Source organism: Leptidea sinapis, chromosome 5, assembly GCF_905404315.1.
Source record: "Leptidea sinapis chromosome 5, ilLepSina1.1, whole genome shotgun sequence".
Classification (NCBI taxonomy): domain Eukaryota; kingdom Metazoa; phylum Arthropoda; class Insecta; order Lepidoptera; family Pieridae; genus Leptidea; species Leptidea sinapis.
In genome coordinates this window covers 2,807,089-2,820,857 of record NC_066269.1, presented here as the reverse complement: position 1 = coordinate 2,820,857, position 13,769 = coordinate 2,807,089, and the positions used below count along the sequence as shown (strand labels likewise).

The 13,769-nt window shown below is 33.1% G+C and overlaps 1 protein-coding gene and 1 non-coding gene across 3 annotated transcripts in view; both read left to right on the top strand.

Annotated features, from left to right (window-relative positions):
* The first annotated feature begins 665 nt into the window (after positions 1 to 665).
* The window catches only part of LOC126964674 (prion-like-(Q/N-rich) domain-bearing protein 25), a 46,128-nt gene continuing 33,024 nt past the window's right edge, over positions 666 to 13,769 (top strand). The window contains exon 1 of one of the 2 annotated variants that reach the window (XM_050807933.1): positions 666 to 814. The gene's annotated coding sequence lies outside the window, so the exon portion shown is untranslated. The remainder of the gene's footprint in view (positions 815 to 13,769) is intronic. The other variant, XM_050807934.1, reaches the window with a different exon arrangement.
* On the top strand, positions 12,050 to 12,122 carry Trnar-ucu (transfer RNA arginine (anticodon UCU)). Its single transcript has one exon. It is a non-coding gene; the product is annotated as a tRNA-Arg (tRNA).

Here is a 13,769-nt window from a genome sequence, read left to right as displayed (position 1 = left end):
GCAACCATGCAAAAGTCTCAATGATTTTCCAGACGATATAAATTTTGTTGCGTTTTCAAAAACACACGGAACAACTGTATATCCCTCCATCCCTCCCTTGATCAATCAAAGATTCCATTATAACATATATATTTTTTTAATTTTGTAAATTTACATTAAAACATATCAGATGAATACATTATTTTCTTCTTTTTTAAATGGCTTTACAATTTAAATGTTTGTTTGTTATTAACAGCATTCTCCTCGATGCACTTTAATGAACATTAACATGTAATGTATTTTGTTGTTTATATTACTATCTACTTACTTACTTATATAAGAATAACTATTTCAAAAAAAATTGCCAGGCTGTTAATATGGCTAATCGCTGGCAAATAGATTATATGCTGAAAGTAACATATAATAATATAAGATGTGAACTAAGCCTTATTCATATTAAACCTCGTCGTCTTTTAAGAATAAGAAAACATTATTTTTTAGAAAACAAGTACGAATACACAAACATAAATATTGTATAGTATGTGTAACGTGTATTTAGGAATGAAATCAGCTGTAAAAAATTAGCAAATACGTTTAATACAACATAAATTGCTCCACTTCTGCATGAAACGTTAACGATCGAAGAAATTAAGGAGGCCGTACCAGTTGGCGGGAAAACAGCCAGTCTCAGAACGACCGTTGGATCGTGTGCGCCTGCGCAGAGCCTTGCCGGTTGTCATGGTAACGCGGTACATAATATAAACTGTTTGTTTGTTTCCATTAAGTGACGTTAACAGGTTCTTGTGTCTATCGGATGTGCATATACCAAAATATTGTAAGTATCAAAACTATATATTACTATAATAAAATAGAGATAAAGGCAACAATATTGCCTATAATAATACAGTGTATTATTATTAGTATTATATACTAGCTTTTAGCCGCGACTTCGTCCACGTTTAATAGTTACTTTGGGCAATTTTTTTATCTTTTAAAAATACACATACAAATTGCTCTTTCTCTTCTATGATACAGCGCATATTCCTTGTCATTGTGTACAGTCTCTTTAATGGTAATTCCCTGTTAACATTAATCTCCTGTTTCATCAACATTAGCATACAAAGTTCCATGGTTTTATCTTCGATACTGGCGAATTTCCATACAAATTGTCAACGCCTATTTCAACCCATCCATTAATTTTTTTACAATAAAAAGTAGCCTATGTCCTTTTCCATGCTCTAGTCTACCTCTGTGCAAAATTTTATCAAATTCGGTTAGGTGGTTAAGGCGTGAAAGCGTTACAAACAAACTTACATTAACATTTATAGTATTAGTTATTACTGAGGTTGAATGTTCTAGAAAAATTGCATATCACTTTAACAAAATAATCGTAACTTATTGATGTTTTTTTTAAAGGAATGCTTTTATGATTTCTATTTGATGAACATTGGTTTTGCGGTGGTATATTGCGCCTCAACAAACCAACAGGATGTGCAATAAACACGGCTTAATCCGGTTTTACATTACATTACTCAGTGTTTTCTCTTTTTAAATGGAATTGACGGGTAGTTTCCGAACGCTATTTTGGTAAATATACCTACATTTATTACTAATAGAAAGTCTTAACAGTCAAAATTTATTTTTATGATAACCTGAAGTTTCGGTGGGCAATATTGTGTTCGCAGTAATGTCATCTCAGTATGTATACACCTCTAGATAGATTATGACAGCTGTGAACACGTCGAAAAAATAGCGGCAAACTGTTAGCCTCAAACAAACGCAGATCGCACACTAAAACAAAGTGAGTGGCGTATGGCGAGTGTAAGACGCAGCTTATTACCAGTGGGAGGCTCCTCCAGGATGCCGACTAGATTATGGCGCTTGTTTCTGCCGTGAAGCAGTAATGTGTAAACATTACTGTGTTTCGGTCTGAAGGGTGCCGTAGCTAGTAAAATTACTGGGCAAATGATACTTAACATCTTACGTGGTTCAAGGTGACGAGAGCAATTGTAGTGACGCTCAGAATTTTTTGGTTTTTAAGAATCCTGAGCGGCACTGCATTGTAATGAGAATAGCATATCAGTTACCATCAGCCGAACGTCCTGCTCGTTTCGTCCCTTATTGTCATAAAAAAAGAAATATTGCACACCGCTTCACGGTACACATGGCGTCGGTGTGGTACCGAACTAGTCGTCTTGAAAGCCACCCAAAACTGTCAACCCCCAGGGGTGTCAAATGACAATGATGATGTAAAGAAAAGTTAGTTAACTGTACCAATTTAAAATAAAGCAGGTTTTAGTGTCGGAATAAAATCTATATTGTCGTTTTTGCTCTTAATAGTGATTTTCATTATTATAATACTAGAAATAAAGGATTGCTTGTAACTCATTCTAGTAGGCTTCATAAGATACATAATAGCTTTTTGGGTAAATGTATACACTTTTATAATAAAGTCCCAGCCACTGTTCAGGCATTGTATATAAATAAATTTAAATGGTTTATTAAAAAATGGCTCTGTCTTACGTAAATCCTACTACTTCAAAGCTGAATATCTAAGTGATCAGACAGCCTGGGACTAGATTATGTTTATTTAATAGCAAAAGCAATGACAGTACAATATTGTATATTTTCATTATAAAGAGCGCAAAAAAACAATGCTGCGAGAGTTGCTCTCTCAGATCGCCATTTGTTTCCAAAGCGGAAGTAGTATCTAGTATAATATTAGAAATGACATGAAAAAGAATTCTACAGGAATCAATTTTGAGAAATTAAATGCATTTTATGCCTTTTTTATACCTCTTTATTAGAACATTTTTTTTTATTTATGATGTGAGGGTTGCAGCTGGTAGATTGACAATCGGACGGACAGCGGAATCTTAGAAAAGTTGGTTACATTGCGAGTACACAATCCTAAAAACTGAGCAGTTAGGTATGAATAAACATAACTCGTACCTACCTTAAGGTAGGTACCTAATATATACTATTAAATGAAAATCAGTTTTACTCGTATTCCTTTGGTTATAATGCGAAAACTACTGAACCGATCGGAATAATTCTTATACCATTAGATGCAGCGTGTTTCGGAGAAGGTATATTAGTATATGTTTGATGGTGATTACTTATCTGCAACCTATTTTTTTTTTACTTAGAAATACCTATATATTCGAAAGACAAATATATTAGACAATGACGTCAGCACTTGTTCTCGAATTAAACTCGAAACTAGTGTTGGGGAAAAACAGCTGAAATCAAAAATATGTACTTTCTGGAATTTCTCATTTTAATGTTCATTCTCCGACATAATTAAACTAAGTAGACTGTTTGTAAGTCATACAACGCAGTTTGTAGCCAGGAGGCTTGACCTTGAGTTAAGTGTAAACCAGATACGAATTCAACCTTATGGATTCAATGATAAATCATTGCCCCAATTCAAAACGTTTTTTTTTATTTGTTTTTCTTTATAATAAGAAAGCGGCTAGTTATAAACAATTCGTAACTATTTCATAAACAAAGTTATATTATTTAACAGTTATATTCTCTTTTCATTTTAATTTACAGATACACTTTTCACACATATATAAAAACTAGCTGACCCGGCAAACGTTGTTTTGCCATATAAAGTATAATTCACGCGATAGTTTTATAAGTAATAAAATATTGCCTATATTATAGCCTGTACATCATTTTGGTCTATTGTCAATAGTTTTTGCAGCGCACGCAAAAATAGGTTTTCGATTTTACACCTTGTGTTACAAAATAGCAATTTTATTACGGATCCCTAATTTAAAACATAGCACAAACTATAATAGCTTTCCTCGATAAATGGACTACCCAACACTGAAAGTATCATTCAAATCGGACCAGTAGTACCAGAGATTAGCGCGTTCAAACAAACAAACAAACAAACAAACACTGCAGCTTTATAATATTAGTATAGATGAATTGCTGTTCGTCTCGCTAAAACTCGAGAACGGCTGGACCGATTTGGCTAATTTTGGTCTTGAATTATTTGTGGAAGTACATGGAAGGTTTAAAAGGTGAATAAATAGAAAAATGCTCGGAATTAAATAAAAACAACATATTTGTTTTTCCATTGATGCGTACCCCGTCGAATTTATTGACGCAACGGTTTGACAGTTATGCTGTGAAACAATTTCATTACAACAACAGGGTGAATTTTTACGAAGCAATTCTTGATGTTATGATATATTATTGACAAATTCATAAAAAAACATTATTTTATTTATTATATAAAGAACAACGTCTGTCGGGTCAACTAGTTTATAATAAAAACATTTAAAGATAAATGTAGGGTAAATGTATCTTTATGCAGGATATAGTTAGATTTTTTTTAAATACTATTTATATTTTTCTTATACCATTTCATGTTTTTATAGATTAACCTATTTTTCTATAAGATTATTTTTGAAGTTATACTTCTTTAGGCACGTTGTAAAAAAATTATGAGCACAAAAGTACCAGATTAAAGTTGGTTCCTAAAAGTTTCTGACGTTTGCGTCATTTGATTTTTTTTGGTTTCTTTGTCCATTATTAGGACAGAGAAGCAAGCCCATAAAGCCGTATTCATTATTTAATAATTAATTGTCAAAGCCGTCTTTGCAAGTTATTTACAAAATTGTTCTTTCTAAAAATGTAGAATAACACGAGAATAAATCATTTTAATGATGTTCGCATCGTTAGGCCTAAGAAGTATAACTTCTTGTGTGCATAGGTACCTACTTATACACACATTTTTTTTATTTTATATGTTGTTTTTCCGAGTTATGCCTTTATATCATTTTTAAGTTCTATTATTCTATCTTACTCTTATTTTGTAGTAAATGTGTGTTATAAATATCTTTAATTACATTTTTATTTTATTCTCAATGAAGTCGAATTAGTAACATAACGCCTTTTTGTCGATTTTTACAACGTCTTACATTTGTATCCGTTTAGATATTTTTATTTCTTAAGTTTTTTACATTTCTACAATTTTTTATTTTTTTGTACCTTTTTTTATTTTAAATGTACAATTGAAAATTTTGTTACAATCTGCTGCGTATTCTTCAATTCTGTTTGTCCATTTGTCTGTAAACATGTCCGGAAAAAACACAAAAACTATTGAATATAATTAATTCAAATTATGTATATTTACTAATGTATACTAAAGTTATTGTGTATTACAAATTAGACGTAATAAATGAGGCTTAAAAAATTCGGGCCCCTAATTGTAATAATTGAGAGCCTCTGTTATCTGGGGCCTCTAAAACGTTACTTCCGGTCCCGTAGATCTCGAGTTGTAATATAACACAAACAACTTAGCTCGTATAAATATTTACCTACCTACTTGTTTGCGATGACATATGATTTTGTTATTAATATTGTAATTTATTATCTTCGATTTACGTGTTGTTGATATGAAATAGTTTTTATATGCCTTAGAATATATTATAATCGTTTGAATTTATCTGCGTAGCGAAATCTTAACGTGTTCTTCATATGAGAAGTCCAATTAACTTCTTTGAAAAAACTAATGATAATACAAAATTTTGAATTCTTTTGCCAAGGTCAACAGGATCTAAAATTTCGACACATCCGAGAAATAAGCAACTTTACTAATAATTGAAACTAAAATGCCGGGTTGCGTAGTAGAACATTGTAAAAATAATACTACAAGAAAGACACTGGGATCACATATCATCAGGGAGTATTTTTAACCGACTTCAAAAAGGAGGTTATCAATTCGATCGGTATTTTTTTAACGACTTAAGACCTATCAATAAGTAGCACATATAAATAATAGCATTTTATTAATATTAAAGGTAAAGGTGTATTAAATTAAATTTTTACTTATTTGATACTTTTCAGTTTTTGAAATCGGTTTTTTTAACTTCAATGTAAAATAACACGAAGTGTATCTTACAAAAATTGAAAGATGCAATTGAGTGTCAATATGCCACGCACACAAGCATCTAAAAGTAGCCGTAATAAAAAAAACTATTGTTCTTAGGTAGTGTGGTATCTAGTTGGAGCGCAGCGGAGAACGATCCTTAATCTATGAGATAAACGCTCTCCTAGCTCAATAGTCGGCAAAATTATTAGCCAAAGAGCCAAATATGAACATTACAACAATTAAAAAAAATTCGGAGCCAAATCTGCTTGTTTAGTAAACTTATATATCTTATACATTATATTACACTAAATAAGCAGTACACTAAATAAAACTAAATTTCATAATCAATAAACATTTACTAAGTGAACAATGTGCTTACATCTCCTTGGAAAGTTTAAGCGAATTTTAATTTATCAAAATAAGATGTAATTTCTTTCCAACCAAGTTTATTTTTAAATGAAAATATTACTAGGCCTTCCGTAGATATTCGTGCCAGAGCCGTACTTAAGGCGACACTAAATGCCAGCGACCTTGAGCGATATGAGTTCACGGCTTCCGGCCCGCCATCTATGTAACAAAGCCAATATTTTCAAAAATTCTTGCGTGGAAAACAGTTTATATGCTTACAATCCTCGTTATTCACTACTAATCTGAATAAAAATATACCTACACAAAAAAGTAAAGCTATAAGAATAACTTTTTTGAGAGTTGTACTAAAAAAATGCGTCATGCCATGCCAAAAAATTTTTAACTGCAAGGAAAAGTGGTAGTTCAAAAAGGCTCTGGAGTGAAAACTTTAACCAACAGCAAGCATTAGAAACCTACAAATAAGCCTTAAGGGTATGTGTTATATGATAAAATAGTGTTCATAGCTCCAAATGGTGTAATTTCACTAATAAACTTGTCTAAAAATGCGTGTTTTCTGCTTACTCTTCACCTTAAGAAGAAAGAGCCGCACTTTGCCGACCACTGTCCTAGCTTAGCCTCAAGCTAGATTTAGAATGTAGCGAACCTCGAAATTTGAGATACGTGTGAACACATTGTTGTATTAATTCTCAGAGCATTAAATAATATACAATTACTTGACTTCATTAGACAAAACTTCATTTAATTAGATACCAAGTTACAGAATTTTGTAACTCGTATAAAACTAAATTTTGAGTTTGTTTAATGTACTTGTCGAAATGCATGTATTATACAAATGATTTGAGTTTTCTTTAGTGATAATTCCGCCAATATTTGTCTTTAAACAATTCGACACGTGTTTCGCCTCTACACGAGGCATCCTCAGGGCGTGTTGTCTCGCCAAAATCTGGCACGAGACAAAGACTGGCCAGATTTTGGCGAGACAACACGTCCTGAGGATGCTTTAAAGTTGTTTAAAGACAAATATTGGCGGAATTAACACTAAAGAAAACTCAAATCATTTGTATAATTATGGATTTCCGCAAAGTAACGCCTACATCAATAAAAAAAATGCATGTATTTAACATTTATAAAAGTAGTCGAAAAAAATCATAAAACACGCTTTTGTTGAAAAGATAATGGTTGAAATTTTAAATGAACATCGATTCCTGCCTTATCGACAATAGATGAAAAAATTATATAATTTGACAAAAATCTTATTTAGAAAATCAGATTAATGAATTGTCATCGATCCTCGATAAATTTACGAAGTTTGAACGAAAACTGGCCGTTTAAAGTGGGTCAAAATCGGGCCCAAATGAGTCGGTTACAAACAAATATACATACAGGTGAAGCTAATAAAAATCGTGTAAGAATAGTGGTTTTCTTCGTAACAACATTATAATTGGCTCCATAGAATATACAATAGTTTTAAGGAAAAATTTACAACACATATGTATCGAAATTCAAAAGAATTGTTAAAAACGTTTGTGTGGTAAAGGTTATTATAACAATTCGTTAGTTTCCATCCCAAATCTGTCCTATAATATAAATGACTTTCTTAATGATACCAACTCGATGACTTCATCACGTCCATTCCTAGACAAAGGCTTCCACCAAAAATCTCCACGACGTTCGGTCATGTGCTGCCCTCATCCAACCTATCCCGGCGATCTTGACCAGATCATCGGTTCATCTTGTCCTACCAACACTGAGTCTTTCGATATGAATTCAACATTCGAGGACTTTAGTGCCCCAACAGCCGTCTGTTCGTCGAGTTATGTGCCCTGCCCACTCAGTTTCGCATTCACCTGGACTATTTCGGTGGCTTTATTCTTCACGGGTCTCCTCCTTTCTGATTCGATTAAGTTCAACTTCATCTCTATTGCCCTCTGAGCGACCATGAGCTTTCTCATAAGGCATAAGTTGCGACCACCCCCAGGCTATCCACTTAAAGAAGCCTGCCGAGTGTGTTTCGCTCCCTCTTCCCAGGTCTGAGGCATACATTTTGGAATGGTTGTAGATAGATATTATGTAAATACTTACCCCCTTATAACTTTAAACAGCCGCTAAGGAGTTTTTTTTCTCATTCTGACTTAGGTCAATAGAAGAAGACAGAGTGAGAATATTATGAATAAGGGGGTTACGCTTTACGCCAAGGCAAAGTCGCAGGCTAAAACTTGTTGCATTTGTAACTGTAATGCAATAATATAAATATAAATATTTCTGACAAACAATATTAGCAATTAAAATTCCAATTCTTATCAAATCGATCGATATAAATACTTGATACCAGGGCTGCCACAAGCTTACAATATTTTTATCGTACTGTGGTTATTAAATTAAAAATTTTGATTAAATATTTGATAAATATGTAAAAATAACTCCTTTTATTGTTCCGCATTTTTCTGTGCTTTCATTTGTCTGCTTTTCAGTGCTGTTTCAGTGCTGGATCTTTCGACATATTCCAATCGACTTGACTTGGCACTACCCAAGTGAGTGTTACACAGCCAAGATGAAGAGTGTTAGCTCATTCACATTGAATACACACAAAAGCTAACGTACTTAGCGCGGCTAAAGAAGTTTTACTCCACACAGGTTGATCTTAAATATATATAAGATAAAAGATGTTCATGCGAAGAAAGAGAGAGACGAAAGGAAGACGGGCATAAAACTTGTTAAAATGCGTTTTTTTCAGGATAACTGTTAAGAACGGTTTTTCCTACTCAATGCTCGAATAGAAAATTCCATTAAAATCCTTAAGAGCATTTCCATCATACATAAAAGATAAATGATTACAAGAATTGCTATGATTAGAAATTTTTTGTATATCTATTGTATTTATAAAAAAGTTTGTTAGTCAGGTGCTTATCTACTGCTATATATACATATACATTTAAAAAAATTACACAGTGTTTTAAATTTTAATATATTAAAAATATGAAGCTTCAAGAATTTAGATCTCCAGAAAAAAGTACTTAAGTTTTGATTATCAAATTCTGACTTCTGAAATTTGTAGTAAATATATTTCTTAATTATGAGTTTGATTGATATAAGAAAAGATAAAAGCAGAATTGAATGCAAGTTACGAGTATCAACCCTACAGTACCCCGGTACGCCGCATCTCATTGATAAACCTACAAACACAGTTCAAAACCAAACTGGTTCTATTCACGGTCACTCGGCACAATGTAGATAACTTTGTTTATACCTCCACAGTCTACACTTCTACAGATTAATAATAATATGCTTGTGGACATGTGGTATTGTTGAGACACAAAACAAAATTTAGTGAATGAAGGAAAATATATTTTAACAGTTGTAATAGCATTAGGTAGGTACATTTAAAGTAATCTAAAAATATGATATGCTAAGTGTAATATAATATTCTAACATATCTAACTGGACAACATTTAGATATATTAGTTAGTTTCGTATGTACGTATGTTTCGTACGAAAGTATGAGAGTGATATTGAAAGAAGAGTGAATGCAGGAAACGTGGTGAATGGAGCATTGCACTCCTTTATGAACAGGCAGAAGGTGTCTAATAAGGCTCGTTTGGCTGTGCATGAGGGGGTGTTGGTTCCAACACTCATGTACGGAAGTGAAAGTTGGGTATGGCAGAAGAAACATGAAAGCAGAATAAATGCAGTTGAGATGAGAGCGTTGAGGAGTATGATAGGAGTTAAACTGAGTGACAGGATAAGAAATAGTGAGATACGGAAACGTTGTGGTCTAAAAGAAGATGCTGTGACAAAAATTGAGAAAGGTATGCTGATATGGTTAGGACATGTCGAGAGAATGAATGAAGAACGATTGACGAAGAAAGTGTATAAAGCCAGTGTGAATGAAAGTGTTGGAAGGGGTGGACCTAGGCGGACGTTTCTAGATCAAATCAGGGACGTCTTGAAAAAAGGCCAGGTCAAGAGTACCCTAAACCGGAGAGCATGTATGAAAGGAATAATGAAAGTGGACGAAGCGAAGCAAGTATGTAAGGATCGTAGCAAGTGGAAAGAAGTGGTCTCTGCCTACCCCTACGGGAAAGAGGCGTGATTTTATGTATGTATGTACGTATTAAGTTAAAGATATTATAGCCTAAACACATGGTCTGATCTGGTACGGCCGGACTATCGGATTGTCCGGCGTCGTACTCGGTATGGCGCGGACTGTTATAATAGTAATTGTGTGCGATGGTCAGTTACCAGACCGCGTCATCATGTGTTTAGGTTATTAGAAATAAAGAATAAATTGTTGAATAAATAAATGTTAGTATTGTCGTGGTTTGCAAAGCGTCCGTTTCAGCATTAGTAATATAAATATCTCGACTCAAACTCTTGAAGTAATCTCGTCGAGGTGATTCAAACTACAAAGTAAAAAGGCTTTTAGTACTGAAGTAAAAATTTAGATCAGCATAAATTCAATGGCTGAATTAACTGGCCCATTTTGAGACTGACACACGCACAAAGTGTACTTGAAGCGTCGCCCTGAGTAAGTAGAACATGTTCCTGACTAGCGTTGTTTCACGCATGTTTAGCGCGAGACGCAAGTGGACATCGGATCTTTTTGTTCGTAGCTTCGCTAACATCGAATTATTAAATACACGTTAACTTCTGTGACTTTTTAATATTTTTTATAATAAAATTGACATTTAAGTACGTATTTGAAAATAATTTATAAAAAAGTAATAGGCAAATTGCAATATATTTTTTAATTAATATTGTTTGATAACTCAGAGTGGTAACCCTTACTTCTGGGCAGGCACACAGTAGCACTCAGCCTGTTAATTAATATAAGGCGTAATGAGTAACCATACCACAGTAAAAACTACATCAAGGCGGGATCAGTAATACGATATAAAACGAACAAGCGTGATGTGTAACAATATCTAATCGTGACGGCTCTGTCTCATTTCACTAAGCATTCACCATAAATTTAAGAGGAAACGGACTTTAACACCTGCACTATAAAACAAGGAAACTCAAAACCCAAAACGGAGATATGAGATAAAAAAGATACAAAACAAATCATTTGATTTGAGAGAATCCGCCATGTTTGAAGTCGGTTATAAACCGTTCCTATTTTAAATATTATCTTAACTTTAGAGTGCAAACAAAAAGAATTTAAAAAATCTGTGACATCCACAATAAAGTTAATTAACAAATTGTAGTGAATTAAGTTAATAATGATGTAAGATATTGTAATGTATTAAAAACCACCCAAGATTCAAGAACCACCAGACCAGGCCACCCACGAAAGGAAATGTTCAAATTTATAAATTGAGTTAGCTCATGGGTGATCGATTTTTCTTTGTGTGCTCCTCAGAAACTGGTTCTTATTATCATTGCTTTGTTCCCAATTAACTATTTTGTTTGATACTTACTAATAATAAAAGATTTAGTCTTCAGAATCCATACTAAAACCTTCTCATTGATATTAATAGATGGTGCGTTATAAAATATGCAAATTATAGATATTATTAACTACGTATATCGAATTAAAAATCATAACTTATTATTATAGGAAGTATTAATAAATAAATATTTAATGATACCAAACATACAAATGAATTAATAAATAAAATTACCTATTATTGATTATAATTAACACCAGAAGAACGATTTTGTAAATTTTAGTCTTTCTTTATCTCATTTTAGATGGAGTCAATTCGATTACAGTTTTTAAATGAAACAATATAATAAATTAGAAAAAATACTATTGGCTTTCTAAGATGTAAAATGAATCCGTTATGTAATTTCGCACACACTCATATCGTCCCTGTGGCGCAGAGGATAGCGCGTTGGACTTCTAATCCAAAGGTCGTGGGTTCGATCCCCACCAGGGATGTAATTATATTTTTTTTGTTTTTATTTTTTATGTAGAAATTTATATACTATTTTTACACTGTTTATATAAATTTATAATTTATACTGTTTCACATAAATTAAACATGTCATCGACTTAGACTAAATATTATATTATCTCTTATCAATAAATAAACGCGTACTGACTACTGAACCTTGTATTTGATGTAACCCAGATAAAAATAGTCTATAAATATATTCCTACTTTTTAGGGCTTGCAAGTGCAGACATCGTACAGTGAAGTATATGGCTTATCATTTTTTTTTGTTAACAATACGCGTTATGGTGGCCACACATTAAGGTTAATGTTATAGGTTTTATTTCCGTCTCTTTTATACACAGTTATGAAAATGGCCATCACAATACGCTTGATAATCGATTAGGTACGTTTTGAATCGCCATTCGATAACCATGATGTGACTTGCCGTTGGGTGTCAACACATTACTGGTGAAAGCATATCCCTACTAATATTATAAATGTGAATGTAAGTTTGTTTGTTACGCTTTCACGCCTAAACCACTGAACCGATTTTGATGAAAGTTTACACAGCGATAGAGGGAGATAGATATGGAGGGCTTGAATTAGAGGATGGAAATTTGTATGGGAGTTATTATTATTTTTATTCGTCAGTTTCGGAAGTAAAACAATAAACTTTGTATTTAGGCAGTTGACATTTTTTCGAGCATTTTTGAAACTTTAACCTATATGGGGATGAAATAGTATATTAAAATTCGTAGGGAAATACTATTGAAGAGACTGTCCACAATGGCAAGGGATATCCGCTGTATCAATGAAAATGCTGCCCAAAGTAACTATTCCACGCGGACGAAGTCGCGAGTAAAAGCTAGTAAACTACAATGTAAGGTTACCAATTCTTAATTGTTTCTTTAATTCGCCACCCGCTCAATATTTTTGAAGAATCACAACTCTTTAGTAATCTGATTCGCTATTCAGCTTGCAACGTACGATATCAAGTCACAATAGCCCCGCAATTTCACTAGTTGCGTTTTCAACCTTACGAGACATTACAAATGTAACAATATAAAAGTGATGAACCTGATATACACTTGCACGAGAATACTAGATTACTAGTCAAGGTCAGTGAGTGCCATTATTCGAGTATCCTGCTCTTAGGGTTGCCACCCGTACTTAAAGCTATTAATTAATATGTATATTGTAGTATTGTATAATTTTATCAGAACAGTAGGACGAAAGTTCACTTGTAAGTGAGTGATCACCTGGTCATGCCCAGAGCATTTACATCAAGCGTTACGATCACAAAAATTCAGGTCGAAATTGGACTAACGACTAACGAGAGAGTCTCGTGCCAAATTTTGGCGATTCAACACGTCCTGAGGATGCCTCGTGTAGAGGCGAAACACGTGTCGAATTGTTTAAAGACTAAATATTGGCGAAATTAACACTAAAGAAAACTCAAATCATTTGGATAATTATGGATTTCCGCAAAGTAACGCCTACTTCAATGAAATTGGACTAGTTTCCAAGCGATAAAAAGCGAGGGTTCGCTTAAGACAAACAAATCAATAATAGATAAGAATTCAATCAATATAGATTAGTTTCAATTATCAACGGTTGAAAATGAATGAATTTCGCGGTAACGCTATCATT